Below are 14,489 nucleotides of genomic sequence, written 5' to 3' on the forward strand. Positions count from 1 at the left end.
GAGGCTGTGTGCCTCCTCTAGAGGAACCGGGCAGGGGGATGTTCCTGAGCACAACCAGGGGTACAGACGAGGAAGCCACAGCCCCTGGACCAGATTATCTTACTTTACGATATATCTTCTATGTGTGTTTCCCTGGTGTCATCCCTTAGCCTAACTACCTTCTTTAAATGTGCCAATCTCGCCTCAGCTATGCTCTGAGGACTCGAGAAAGAGGTTGGGGACAGGCCTTCAAGGGGATAAGGCCTACCCCTCCCTCTCTTCCCTCAGGGCTAGTTCGGGTGCTGACGGCAGCAGTAACTGACAAGAGATCTGAATGGGATCCATAACTGAGCACATGACACCCCTGCATCTCCCCAGCCTTCAGAGGATGAGGAGGTGATTTTATTAGAGAAGGGGCCACTGCCCTAGCAAGGCAGAGCAGTGGTTTGTGCCCAGGAACGGGCAGGACCCACCCCACGCAGGGCTCCGTCCGGAAAATATCCCAATAATCTTGAAAGGTGAGGACACTGTGAGCCCTTGTTAACACTCAGCTCTGCGTATGGAGCCCCCCGCCTCCTCGGGGTGGGGATGCATCTGGAGGCGACGGGGAACGGGCCGAGCCGGCATGGGATTCAGTAGCCACCTCAGCATGCCTCTCAAGAAACATCTGGCTCAGCAGTAGCCATGGCAACATCTTTGCATCAAAAAGGACATATCTAGACAGGACAGGCGCATGCCAGACTCTGGTTCACTCCACAAAGTGAAGATGAGGATCAAATCACCCGGAGGGAAGAAGGCAGAGGGGACATTTATTTCAAACCAATTTCACCCACTGTGGAGCCATCACGAAAGCCAAAAGGTAGAGCTGTGCGTGTCTGCGTCGCAGCGCATGAATTGGGAGCCAGCACGGCCACCAGCCTGGCACAGCAGCTGAGTGGGGGCCCGTCAGGGGACAGGATCTTCTGACAAGGCGCCCGTGGGCTCTCAACATGGCCTGAGCTGAGCACCCAGCCAAGGGCAGAGATCAACAGGCCAGGGACAAAGAAACCCAGAAACCAGGCCTCTCAGCAGGTCTGGCAAAATTGCTGTGTGACCCTGAATGAGTCACTGTACCCCTCTGGGCTCTTTCCTGATAGGGAGGAGCTAGAATCACTTCTCAAGTAGGTGGGCTCATCTGAGGAGAGGACATGGGCTTACAGGCGTGAGTTTGCGCTTTCTAGCATCACCTATCTGCTATGGGACCAGGGGAAGACCCTTAACAGCTTCTCTGGACCTCCGTTTCCCCATTTATAAAAGGATGCTGAGTGATAGTTCTGTTGTTTTAGAGCCAAACCTGGACTCTTGTTAAGGTGTGATTCTCTGCAGCAAGAGAAGGTGAGAGGTAAGCAGGGTTCCCCCCGGGTGCTCTCAGCCCCTGGCCCAGGGCCAGTATCAATAAACATTTGATAACTGGCCAATGGTTCGATCAACAAATCAATGAACAGGTCTCTTTCTGCGTGAAAGAAGAGAGACTTGCCCAAGGTCACACAGCGGATGGCAGAGCTGACGCTCAATCCAGCGCCCCTCCCACTCCACCATGCCACAGGAAAGGGAAGGGAGGCCCTTGAGCAGAGCCCCTTGGGGTGGGGGGGGCAAGGCCCAGGGAGGCTGGGGGCAGGGGGACAGGGAGAGTCCCCTGGAGACATGGTGGATTCTGGGTACCTTGAATCTGCCAGCCCCTCAAAGAACCCCAGTGTCTGCCGACTTTCCAGCCCATTCTAACCCTGTCCCCGGGGGGGGCCTTCCTCTCCTTGGGTACAGTGGCTACCCGGGGTCTCTCCCTGCCACCTCCTGCAGCCTTTCCTGAAGGTGTTTCTTTTCCTTCTCCAAACAGGGGCACAGAGGACACAACTAACTAGAGAGGCAGAGTGGGGGGCTGCAGGAAAGCTTTCCTCTTTGCCCTGCCTTCCCGAGGCCCTCAGAAACTATTTCCACCAGCCCTCTCTCCCCAGGACTGACGAGACAGCTTCTGCAGAGTCTCCCAGTCTTAAAAATCCTTACCTTCTTGTGGGCTTTTTATAAAGCAATCCTCGTCTACAGTCTCGTTTGCTTCCTAGAAGGGCCGGTTGGAGATGAGGACCCTGAGGTGGGACTCGGGGTGGGGGATGAAGAGGGGCCCAAAGTTTCAGTAGCAGAGCGCGGACCAGATGGCACAGAGACAGCAGGCTGACATTTGTCCAGAGGTGGCAACTTCACCCTTTCCTGTGGCGCCTCCTCTCTCCTTGCGGCAGAAATCAGGGTGCCCCCATCACAGAGCTCAGGGCAAGGGCTGAGGCTCCCCTGGTGGGAGGCAGGTGGTGGAGGGTGCCCCCCTAGGCAGGACATCTAACTCCCCTCTTCCAACACATACACACCCTTAACAGTGGTACCCACCCCGGCTGCCTGTTAGAATCACGTAGGAACATTTTAAATATCCATGTTTGGGACCTCACTCCAAGCCAATGAGAACCAAATTTGTGTGGCTGGAGCTTGGACATCAGTATTTTTTCTTTTTTGAAAGCTTCTCAGATGATTCTAGTGAGCTGCCAGGGTTGAGAATCACCCACTAGGACCCCCTGAGGGCAGGGGCTGGGGCCCTCATCCACATGAAAGTCTACCAGGTGGGTGACCTTGTCCTTTCTCTGTCTCTTTCTCCATTCTCACCCCAGGGCACAGGTACCTAGCCTGGGTACCTCCTTCGGGCTGGTACTGTGCTTCTGCCCTGGACTCCCAGGGTATCCCCACCCTATCAAAGTGTGTTTGGGTGGCAGAAGCAGGCTGCTGCTAAGCTGTTAGTGCAGTTGAGCGACACCTTCAAGAAGCCAGCCAGGCCCGGGTGAAAGCAGAGAGCAAAGCTGCTGTACCAGGATTGCCTGTCAAACCCTCCCATAGCACATCGGTATGGCAACAGATATGGACAGAGGGGCGTGTAGCTCCCCCACCCAGCCCAGGGCTGGTACGAGTGCCCTGGGCACCAATCCACCCCACACAAGCCCAGTCATAGATGGTCAGTGAGTGAACCTTTCCTGGCACTCCCCCCACAAGCAGGTGCCCTAGCACGTGCAGCCGGGGGACGACACTGCCATCACTCCCTCCACCCCTCCATCTGCTCCACCACTGCTTACTGAGCACCTCGGTAAATGTGCCAGGCACTAAGGCTCCAGCAGTGAGCCAAGGAGACACCGCTTCTCCCCACAGAGCATAGCCACGTGGCAGGTGCCACAGTCCCCACTTATGGGCTCAAAGAAGAGTGATGGCCTGCCTGTCACTGGGCAGTGGCTGAGCCAACCCAGGCCCTCCCATATGGTGAGCCCCGCTGCATAACTGCCCATGTCCCTTTGCCCAATCCCACAGTGAAAAGCAGCAGAGACCCTCTTGCATGGATGGGAGAGCGGTGCTCACTTGGAGGAGGCTGGAGCCAAGCGAGGGCCGCCCGGTCCCCGAGCCCAGAGGTCCCTGTGTCCTGAGGTCCCTGCATCTGCCTGTGTCTTGCCCTCCCTCCCACTCCTCCTCTAATGAAAACTCTGAGAGCTGGAATGAAATTCACCTTAATAAGAGCTCGTTAGAAATATGCTAATGGGGAGGAAGCTGATATCATATGCCCTGAAACCCCAAAGGGAGAAGGAGATGAAAAAAATTCAATATTGAGTTTTGTCTCATTTCAAAGCCTCTTTCAAAGTGGCCATAAATCTTCTGTGTGACGTGACATAACGAGGAGCTGCCAGCGGCTCGGGCGTTAATAATTAGCAGTTGCCAGGTGCTGAATGCATTTGATTTTCTAGTCCTCTCTACGGGAAGAGAAAGGGAAGGTGCAAACCGGGTCCAATGCGTGGGCTGACCCATCCACGCAGCCTGCCCACCCGTGCACCCTGGCCAGGGCAGAGCTTATTGCTGAGAGAGGCTGTGGAACGTGCCCAAAGAGGGAAGCTTGGCAATCAGCAAGACCTACCTTGAACCCCAGCCTGGGGGGTCAAACTCCACTAGGTGTGTAGCTCTGGGACAAGTCCCTAATGTGACCAAGCCTCAATTTCTATCTAGGAGATTGGCAAGAGCGCATGTCCCGCGCTGGGTCCCTGGGAGGATCAGCATGGGTGCTGGCTGGCTTAGGGTAGTGGTGTAGAAAACACACTCCAGAGTCAGCTGGTATGAATCCCCGAACCAGCTCTGTTAATTACTAGCTGAGTGACTTTGGACAAATGACTTAATCTCACAGAGGCTCTGTTTCCTCATCTGCTAATGGAGATGGTAATTGTATCCACTGTGAAAATTAAATGAGGTAATTATATACAGTATCTGATACACTGTAACAACACAACAGACATAGCTACTGTCACTGTTGGGCACCCAGTAAAGAGTAGCTACTGTTCACACTGCTGTCTCCTTCAGTTCCCCCATACTCCTCTTACTGCCACTGATCTAAAACATAATAAACAACAAGAACAAGAACAAACAAACAAACAAAAGCCTCCGTGTTGTCGCTTACCCTTTTTTGTTTCTAATTTGCTGGGCAACTTTGGGAAATTGACTTGACCTCTCTGATCTTAACTAGTCCACAAAGTGAGGATGATGATGCCTGCTTTGATCTACTTGTGGAGTAGTTATAAAGGTCAAAAAGATGATGCTAGTGAAAGTGCTTTGGGAGGTATAATGAATGACACAGGTGCAGGGAATCATCATTATTGGCCTCCAACAGGAAGGTGGTTCTAGATGCCCTGGTTGGCCTCCCTTCCCCAGGCAGCAAGGGACAGTCTCTCTCAAGACCTCAGAAGAAGAGGCTACATTTCTTCCAGACAAAAGTGACAGCAGATTATAGCTTTTAATTCCTGCTGATGTCTAACTGAAGTTCTTCCTTCTGGCTTTTGAGAAGACGCATGTCCTCTTGCTCTGCCCATGGGAGAGATAGTGACAAGCCAACATTCACCATTTGGATGGGAGTTGCTCATAGTCTAGAACAGTCTAATTTCCAATAAGATGTGGCTGGTAAGTGGTCGTTACAGTACATGGCCCCGTGCGGTGTGTACCAAGTGCGACTCACCACTGCCACCTGACACACGGGTCTCTACCCCACATAATGAGAGGCGTCCACTGACTGTATCAATGTCAAGTTGCTATCAAGCTGCCCCCTCTTAATTTCTGTACTCCTGTTTCTGAGACCTGACAGTGTGGAGGCTCACATCATTCCGTGGAGCATACTTTAAGTAGCTGGAAGACAGTGGGGACAGAGGAACCAGATGGGGTTCTCTGCCCTGCTCCTGTTTTGTTTACAAAGATCATCACCTTTTCAAGGAATATCATGTCTCCTTCTCACACCCTCTTGCCCTCTCCTTGCCCACTTCCTCTGCCTTTGCTTTCTCTAACTACTTCCTATGGGTTTCCATACCACTCCCACCTGAAAACTCACAGGAAAGTCCCACTCCTGAAGCTATTCTTGCCAAGGCAGGCATAATGGGGATGCCCTTCCTGACCTCGGATTCGGGATGGAGGGTGGCTGGGTCAGAGCTGCAAGGTCCCCGGATTGTCCCCTAAGCCTCTCCCACTGCCAATGAGCCCCAGCGGTGAACCTCAGTCATCTCACCTGTTCCAAAGTCCCTGTCTAACTTTGTCCTCCCCAACCACCGTCCCCCCACCCCCCCACCCCGCCTGGGCTTTAACAATCTGGCTCCTTCCCTGGTTCTGCTCCAAAATCCTGACTTATTGCCCCTCTCCAACTGGCACCTTACATGATGGCCTAGCCCAGGTTCTTGCCAGCCTCCATCCAAGGACCGAAGCTTCACCCTTCATCAATCATTCACGCAACACAGAAGCACCTAGAAAGTGTCAGACATTAGGCAAGGACCTGGATCCATAACATGCCAAGTCAGATGCTAAACGGGAGAGACAGAACAACTTGTAACCATGAAGTTCCAGTACGTGTGAGAGGACCAACTCCAAGGCCATTGTCAAGGGATCTGAGGAGGGGCACATATGTGGCGACCTGAAGGAGGATGAGAAGTAAGCCAGGTAGGGCAGGAGTGTTCCAGGCAGAGGGAGAAAGAGGAAGGAAAACTGGCTCCTTCTGGCTGGAGCAGAGTTTGAGGCAGTGGGGGTGCAGGCTGAGCTGGCGAAAGGTCAGCCGCAGAACATGACTGGCCTTGACTTTGTCCCAAGATAAAGAGGCAACCATTGGAAGGTTTTAAGTAAGGGATCTATTTGGCCAGCGTTGTATTTTCTTTCTTTCTTTTTAAGATTTTATTTATTTATTTAACAGAGAGAGCACAAGCAGGGGGAGCGGCAGGCAGAGGGAGCCCAATGTGGGGCTCGATCCCAGGACCCTGAAATCATGACCTGAGCTGAAGGCAGACGCTTAACTGACTAAGCCACCCAGGCACTCTGGCCAGGGTTGTATTTTCAAAAAATCCTTTTCTGATTAAAAAAAAAAAAAAGTAGAAGTGAATGTTCATTAATAGGGAAATAAAAATTTTAAATGATGGTTGGATATCCACACCATGAAATATTTGGGAGCTATTAAAAGGAACGAATGAGAGCAACACTGGTTGAGTTGGAAGGATTGTCGGGGGAGGGTAGTGGAAGGGAAAAAGTGAGGGGCTAGAGAGCATCATCCTCTTTTCTAAAGCAAACAATCCGCATGTGCACACACACACCTGTTTGTACGTGGTTAGAGTTATATGACATGGAAGAATACAGAACAGGCTCTGGGGAAGGATTCCCTGAGAGAATAAGGGGTAAGGGCATGATGCAGGGGTAGGGGAGGAGGGAGGCAAGTTAAAGAAAAAAAAATTTTAAGAACGAGCTAAAAAAATAAATATGATATGATCGCATTTATGTGGAAACCTTCAGGTCTCAGCTTATCTGCCCCTTCCTCTGACCAGTGCCCCCACTCAGGCTCCCTTGGCAGTAGCCCCAGAATGTAAAAAGAAAAGTAAGCAATTTCCCACTGGCTGAGGCACAGAGAGAAGGGATCAGATGGGCTGGGGTTGGGCAGGCAGAACAGTGCTGGTGGGGCAGGGTAGGGCTGCTACAGTGTGCCTGGGGCACAACGGCCCTCTCAGGTCAAATCTGCAGATTGCCCTAGCTGATTCCACGCCCACCCCAGGGGCGGGCAGCCCTTCAGCCAGTGTCCTCAAAGCCATTCCCCCCCAGCAGCCTGGCAGTCTCTCCACATCTGTGCTGTCCCAGCTGTTACTGAGGGTGGGACTGGAGAGTGGAAGGTGGAGTGGGCAGGGCTGGGCCAGGCCCCTGGTCCCCTTCCCTCCCCATGGGAGGGCATCCCATGATCTCACATCCCCTGCTAGAGTGGAGGCTGCCTGAGGCAGGAGCCATCTCCCACACCGCTCCACTCCCTAAGGGCACTCAGTAAATAAGAGCTGGTTCCTGGACATGGCTCCACCATGAGTAGTGGGAAGCCTTTGGTCAAGTCACCTCCCTGCCCAGAGCCTCAGTCTCCAGAGCTGTAAGGAGATATGGAAAAGATCAGGCAAGAGAAGGAAAGGCAGATGCCCAGGACAGAATGAAGTTGAGTGTCTGTGCCCTACAGCAATAGCTCTCTCTGCCCCCTCCACTCCCCTCTATGCTCAGCTCTCCCTCACAGACCCTTTCCCACCCCCCCATCTCCCTTTCCAAATCACCAGAACTACAGCTGGAGGCACGCTGGAGCTCAGTAAACACCCCAGAAAGGCTCCAGAAGCCACTTTGGAAAAACCCTCCCTGGCGTGATCAACACAGGCTGGATTCCTGATTCAGCCTGGCTGTATGAACTTGACGGTCGCTTGATCACTCCGATCCTCCGTTCCCCCCCAACTGTAAAGTGGGGGTATTACTAGGACCTACTTCAACAGGTCTCTGTGAGGTCTGAATGAGTCAGTCCAGCCTGGGGAGGCATTGTTTTTAACTGTTATTCGTGGTGGTGAGCGTGGGTCTCGTCAGGCTAGGTCTAACTTCCCACCCCTGTCCCCACCCCCAGGCGCCCCGGTGCACTGGACACACCACCCCTCCCGTCAGCACCACTCAGAGCTCAGCCCACCAGGGTTCAGACAAAACATTGAGTGGGAAGCTGACTGTCACACAATTACAAAGGTTAATTGCAGGATTCAGCAACAAGAGGGAGGGAGCTTGGCCCCCTCGTAAATACAGCTGATTAAGAAACAAGCATCATTTTGTAATTATGCCACTAATAGAAATCCACCATGCCACTTAGCCGTTTTAGAGCAGGCGGAGAGGTTCGCCCAAGACACCCCAGCTACAGCCCCGCCCCCAGGGGCCTCCCTGTCCCCACCAGGCCTCCAGAGCCTCACCCAGGGCTGCACGTTCTTCAAAAGCAGCAAGTAGCCTTAGGCCTAGAAGAACGCCCATCCCTCCGCTCCCTGGAAGCAGTGCCTGCAGGAGCCCCCAAAAAGTCAATTAACAGCATCTGGCTAATTAAAGAGAGGTGTCACATTTCACTCGTTGACTCAGTCAGAGCTGCAGTGGGAGCCTGGGAGAAGCAGCCCCCACGTCCCAACCAGCTCCCTGTTTCATGTGGCTCTGGGGACACAGATCCCTTTGAAAGTTGTGGTCCCACCAGCCCCAGAGCAGGGAGCCAGGCCGCCCAGGGTAAGACAGCAGTTCAAAGCCAGCCCAGCAGGCATGGTGGGGTCCGATTGGGATCGGGAATAATTAGGGCATTCCAGACCATAAGAATCAATAACATAATTAACAAATATTGTGCTATTCCTCAGAATCTTGCTACGAATTATGCTGTCTTTGATCATACAATGTTCTCTGACTGTTAATGACATGTAATGTTAATTACCGGAGAACGGGAATGACTCAGAATGAAGACTTCCTTGGAGAATAATTAATATTCTTAAAGGAGTCGCAGAGCCTGGGAGGGGGGCTTTTTCCCCCAGTTTGGTGACTTAGGAACCTCAGGAAGCCCACCCTCCTTGTCCATGGGTGGGCAGATACTACCCTTTATGAAGACAGTGACTCGCACATAGTAGGCATGCTATTAAGACTTATTAGCAAGATGGATCAGTGGATGATGAGGCTCACCTGGAAGTCTGCTAGAATCTTAGGGTAAGAACACTTTGAATCATAATCTAGGCACTCTTTATTCAAATGTCCTTGTCAGCAATGCAGGTGGGATGAAAACCCAGGTGTCAGATGATCAGTCCCCTTTCCACCACCATCACCTTGCTTAATTTTGGTGGAAGTTAGGAAAGATTCAAGGGACAAGGAAGGAATGTCTTGGGGGTTGGGGAGGTACTCTTTTTGCCTTGAAATGCATTGGGAATATTTCAGGAGTGTCCAGCCTCACACCTTTGACTTACTTGGAATTCCATGAGCAGGAATGAAATGTCCCAATCAGCTGAGACACCTCCCAAAACATAGGCTCCCTGCTGGGAAGCCACAGAACCCTGACCAAAGTCCCCAGAGAAAGGTCTCCTGCCCCTCAGACTCCTCCACCTCCAGAAGGGAGGACAGAAGTGAGGAGCCAGCACCTCCCTCCTCCTCGGCATCCACAAACCATCACTGCCTTGTCTCTGCACTGGAGCTGAGTCCCCTGGAAGAACCAAGGTCTCACTATCCAGACTGAGCTCTACTAGAGGGAAGGCGGGACGCCGAGGCAGATAACCCTAGACGAGCCCATCAGGACCCTGCCTTCAGGTCCTGCTGTGCCGGCAGTCATGGGCAGAGCCCTCCCCTCCTTGGGTCTGGGTTTCTAAATGTCACGAGAGCTCACCACTCCCAGACCGTCACTTTCCTTCCAGGCTGATATCCTCGGATTCTAAAGCAATGGGAGAAAACTTGACTTCCTAGTCTTCTGAGGAGCCCTCAGTTTCCCACCCCTTCTCCCTCAGGAGTTCCGTACTTCCTACAGCCAATGCCTCTCATAGAGAGAATGGGTCATTAGGTCTGGTGCACCCCCTCAACCCCTGTTTCCAGCAGAGAACAGCTCCTAGCAGCTATGGGAGAATCATCCCAGCTCAGGGAGCCCCAGCCCCTTTCCCCTTTCTCCCTGGGGGCCAGGGGGAACAGCTCTGAGCTCCAACCACAGGAGGAAGGAGAGCAGACTCTGGGAGGGTAGGACAAAATGTGGGACTCCCTCCCCACCCCCTTGCTGCCCAGATGCTCTTCAGTACCTGGCTCCTCCTGGATGCAGGGTGGAGGTGAGGGGAGTGCAGGTAGATGCTGCTGCAGGGACCCCCTCACTCTCCCTCCCACCTGCCTGCTCCAGCTTCCAAGGCCCAGCCTTGGCAGCCCCCTGCCTTGCCTGGGATCTTTGCTCCAGGAGACCCAGCTTGGCAGCACCACCTTGCCCAGCTTGGGCACCGCCGGACCCCCAGGAAACATGGGCCTACCGCCAGGGATGGTGCGGTAGTGACTGGTGAGCATGCACCTATGCCTCAGAATCCCCATTTGTTCAATAAAAAGCCACTTCAGTTTCAAGTCACACCCTTCCCTTCAATGCATCTTTACTGCTCTCATGGGGGTAGAAAGGGCATGAAAGAAGGTTCCTATTTTTCAGAGACAAAATAAAGACATAAAAAGCAGGGATGGCTCACTGTAGGAGCTAGGACTGGAGCCCGGACCTCCCCTCCCTTGCCTCCCCACCTCCACCAGATTCCGGACTTTTCTTTGCTGTGTAAGTCACCTCCCAGAACCACGTTCCAAGGCGGAGAAAATAGAAATTATTCTGCACTTGGTTACCCAGGAGACCTGACACCTGAGGGGCCCTGCCTGGAACACTCTGAGGGCGGGGCAGGGCTCATCCTCCCCGAACCCTTGCTCCTCCATCCAGCGGGGGGCCTCAATGTGCTTCTCTCTGGACCATTCTGTGTTTGAAGTTTCAAGTCCCCACTGGTTTCCGGAAATCTCCCCTCCTGACAGGAGAATGCAGAGGCCACGGGAGCACATTTCTGTCATTAGAGGCAGCTGTGACCCAGAGCCCAGGGCATGAGCCCCTCAGGACGAGGCTGTGGCAGGAGACCCAGGCCTCAGAGGAAGCCTCCGTCCCCAGCTAAAGCCTCCACCTGCTCACAGGCACATCCTCTTAGAAAGTACGCACACGGGGCGCCTGGGTGGCTCAGTTGGTTAAGCGACTGCCTTCGGCCCAGGTCATGATCCTGGAGTCCCGGGATCGAGTCCCACAACAGGCTCCCTGCTCAGCGGGGAGTCTGCTTCTCCCTCTCGCCCTCTTCTCTCATGCTCTCTATCTCTCATTCTCTCTCTGTCAAATAAATAAATAAAATCTTAAAAAAAAAGATTTATTAAAAAAAAAGAAAGTACGCACACTGCCCACGACAATCCCCTGCCTGGATCACACGCCCACCTTTCCTCTCCTTCCCTTCTCCTCCTGGATGCCCTCTCTGGCCCTCGGTCCCCTTCACGCCCCCTCCTCAGTCCTCTGACAGAGAGCCTCTAGCACGCCAGGTCGTCCTTCCACACTCATTCCTTGTCACTCCCCGCCCAGGCTCCCCACTCTTCAGGGGAAGAGGCCCAGGTTTACGTGGCTTCCACATCCCCCACAGCATTGACGTCTTACTTGGAGCTGACCAGGTGATCGATAAAAGCTCTTTAGTGGATGGGCTGATGGGCAGAGTCAGGCAGGTTCTCCTTGGCATGATGAAATGCTCATGAAAGAAACCAGCTCCAACCCATGGCGTGATTCAAAGAACTTCCTGCTGCCTTGGGCTCTCCCAGGTCAGAGAGCCACTTCACACCGGGTTCTGCAGGAAGCGCCTGGAGGATGAAGAAGTAATGGGTCTGGGGCTTTGGGATCAGGAGACTGGCCTCAAACTCTGGCTCCGTTTTCCTCCTGCGCTCCCTGAGCAATCTGCGGCTTCTCTCCAAGCCTCGGTCCCCTCACCTGGCAGGGTGGCAGATAGGGTCCCAAGAGCTCAGGCATATTCAGCACCTGGCACAGGGCTTGACCCACGAAAGTGCTCCCTAAATACCAGCTCCCCACATCCTCCCAGTGGGTGGCTCTGGGTTCCAGTCCAGGCCCCAGTAACAGGTATCAGCAGCTCAGAGGAATGATGCACGGGGTCCTGCCAACCCCAAGGGTGCCCCCATCACCGCCCCGGGGCTGGGCAGCCCACCAGCTCCCAGGTGGCCTGCTTCTCCAAAGGCAGGTGAAAACCCCTGCGTACTCTGACACCGGCAATGGGCAGCTTTGCTTGAGTCAGGCGGCCCCGCAGTGCCAGCAGGTGTGGCTGAAGTAAATGATAGTGTAACCCTTGCTACCCAAAACAACAACATCATAACTGTCAGAGCAATTTTCCACCTCAGTAGTTTAACACCTGAGTTGTTGCTGTGCTCCCTACTGCCACCTCTGCTCGCTTACGCTGGGGCGCACTCCTCTCCCACCGCAGTCAGCCCCTCTATGAGCCAGCCCTTCCAGAAGCCACGGCAGACAGTACTTGGCCCCAGGAGCCAAGGGGCTGCAGAGTGAATCGGCACACGGAGTCTTCAGAGAAGAGAGGAAAGGAAAAGCCCACAAGCTCCAATACCCGATCCAACATCTGTCAACATCTGGGTTATAAGTAACCCAGGGATTTAACAGGGATCCCAGCATGAGACTGCTTCTGACTCCCTGTCATAAAGATGCAGTTATTAATTTTTTACTGGGACCGTACTATTTTCCTAGATTCAGAAGCAAAGCACAGGGCTAGGTAAGAGTGAGAGGAACCTCTAAAATGCTGCCTGCCTACTGGGGACCTGCACTGGGGTGACGGTCAAAATCTTTAATAGCTGGGGGGCGGGGCAGAGGAGCTGCGGGGCCAGGATGTACACCTCTAAGTTGATGGATCTTGGTGTGGTCTCAGTGGGGGTGGATCCCAGGGGAGAGGCTGAGGTGGCAGACAGACAGTCCTTGGGCGACTTGGGGAAGCAGCTCAGCTATTTACCAATCAGTATGGAAGGAGTGCAATATTTTAACAACCATTAAACACACACACACACACACACACACACACACACACACACACACACACACACACTTTCCTTCCCTGGTTATTCCAGCGGAAACTCCCTGTCTTTCCCCAGGGAAGCATCAAGTTCTCTGACAGCCAGCAAGATCCCCTTCAGGGGAAACCGAGGGCCAAATTAGAATCACAGAGTCAGGATGTTAGATCTGGAAAGGGTCATTGAGAGGATCGTCCAAACCTTGGGTTGGCAGATGTGTAAACTGAGGCTCCTCAAGGTCACTCTAGGACTTGAGGGCAGGGCCTGTAGGGGCCCCTGGCCCGCTCGGTGCTCACGGGTCTGGCTCTGTCACCAGAGCTGAGCCCCAGGCCCACAGGTCACTGTGCTGAGCAGTAACCAGGTGGGCGGAGCATATGCAGTGATGCCCACCCTCCTGGGTTAGGGCTCGGACACAGGACCAGGAGGGAGAGCCCATCGCTAAAGAATTTGCCCATATTTGCCTTGGGGTGAGCACAGGGGGAGTGGGCAGGAAAGAGGCTGGGCAGACCCTAAGACACAGGGCTTTATGAACCTAGAAGAAAGCACCCCCCACCCCCCAAATTCAGGATGTGATGCAAACAGAGGTTAAGGGCCAGGAGTCAGATATTCACACCCTTGCTGATCTCCAGTCTCATGGCCTTAAGGAACATCTATTAGACACAGATCACTCCCAAATTTCTAATTTTAGCCTGGGCTGTGCCCATGAGTTTCAGACGTGTTTCCACCTTCCTACTCAATCTCCCTACATGGATGTCTAGTAGACGGCTCAAATTTAACATGCCCCAGGGCGCCTGGGTGGCTCAGATGGTTAAGCGTCTGCCTTCGGCTCAGGTCGTGATCCCAGGGTCCTGGGATCGAGTCCCGCATCGGGCTCCCTGCTCCTTGGGAGCCTGCTTCTCCCTCTGCCTCTCTCTCTCTCTCTCTCTGTCTCTCATGAATAAATAAACAAATCTTAAAAAAAAAATTTAGCATGCCCCAATCTGACCTCCCCGCGAAAGCCTGCTCCTCCTACTTAGGAGTCACCCTTGATTCTTCTCATCACCTCTCACCTGGCAATAGCCTCCTCACGGTCCTCCTGTTTCCACTCTTGCCCTTGACTCTATGACTTGCTTTCATGGTGAAGGCAGCTCTTCCAAGCAAGTGGTGGGAAGGGGTGATGGGGCCCCAGAGTGGACCCCACCAACTGAGCCAGGACTTGATTTTTCCCACCTGGGAGGAAGCCACTGGGGCAGTAGTCAGGGAAGGAAATGCTGATGCATCAAGGAGTCTTAATGCCTATGTCTGCATTTAGGTCATATCTGGTCCCCTCAGCAAATGTAGCCTGGACTCCCAGAGTCTCCTGGTTGGAAGGGTGCTCAGAGGCCCTGAACCACCTCTCTGCCCAGTATGTGGATCTTTTCACAGCAGCCCTGGGAGGGACCCAGCAGCCTTGACTCTGCACCTCCACGGCCAGAAACTCCCATGCCTTTGCCAGTTCTGGCAGCTCCCAGAAACTTCCTACACGTTGGTTCCACGGTACTCTGCAGAATGCTCTGACTGCTCCCAGC

Source organism: Eumetopias jubatus, unplaced genomic scaffold (assembly GCF_037043125.1).
Source record: "Eumetopias jubatus isolate StellerSeaLion01/CBP00866 unplaced genomic scaffold, mEumJub1_p1.0 scaffold_7, whole genome shotgun sequence".
Classification (NCBI taxonomy): Eukaryota; Metazoa; Chordata; class Mammalia; order Carnivora; family Otariidae; genus Eumetopias; species Eumetopias jubatus.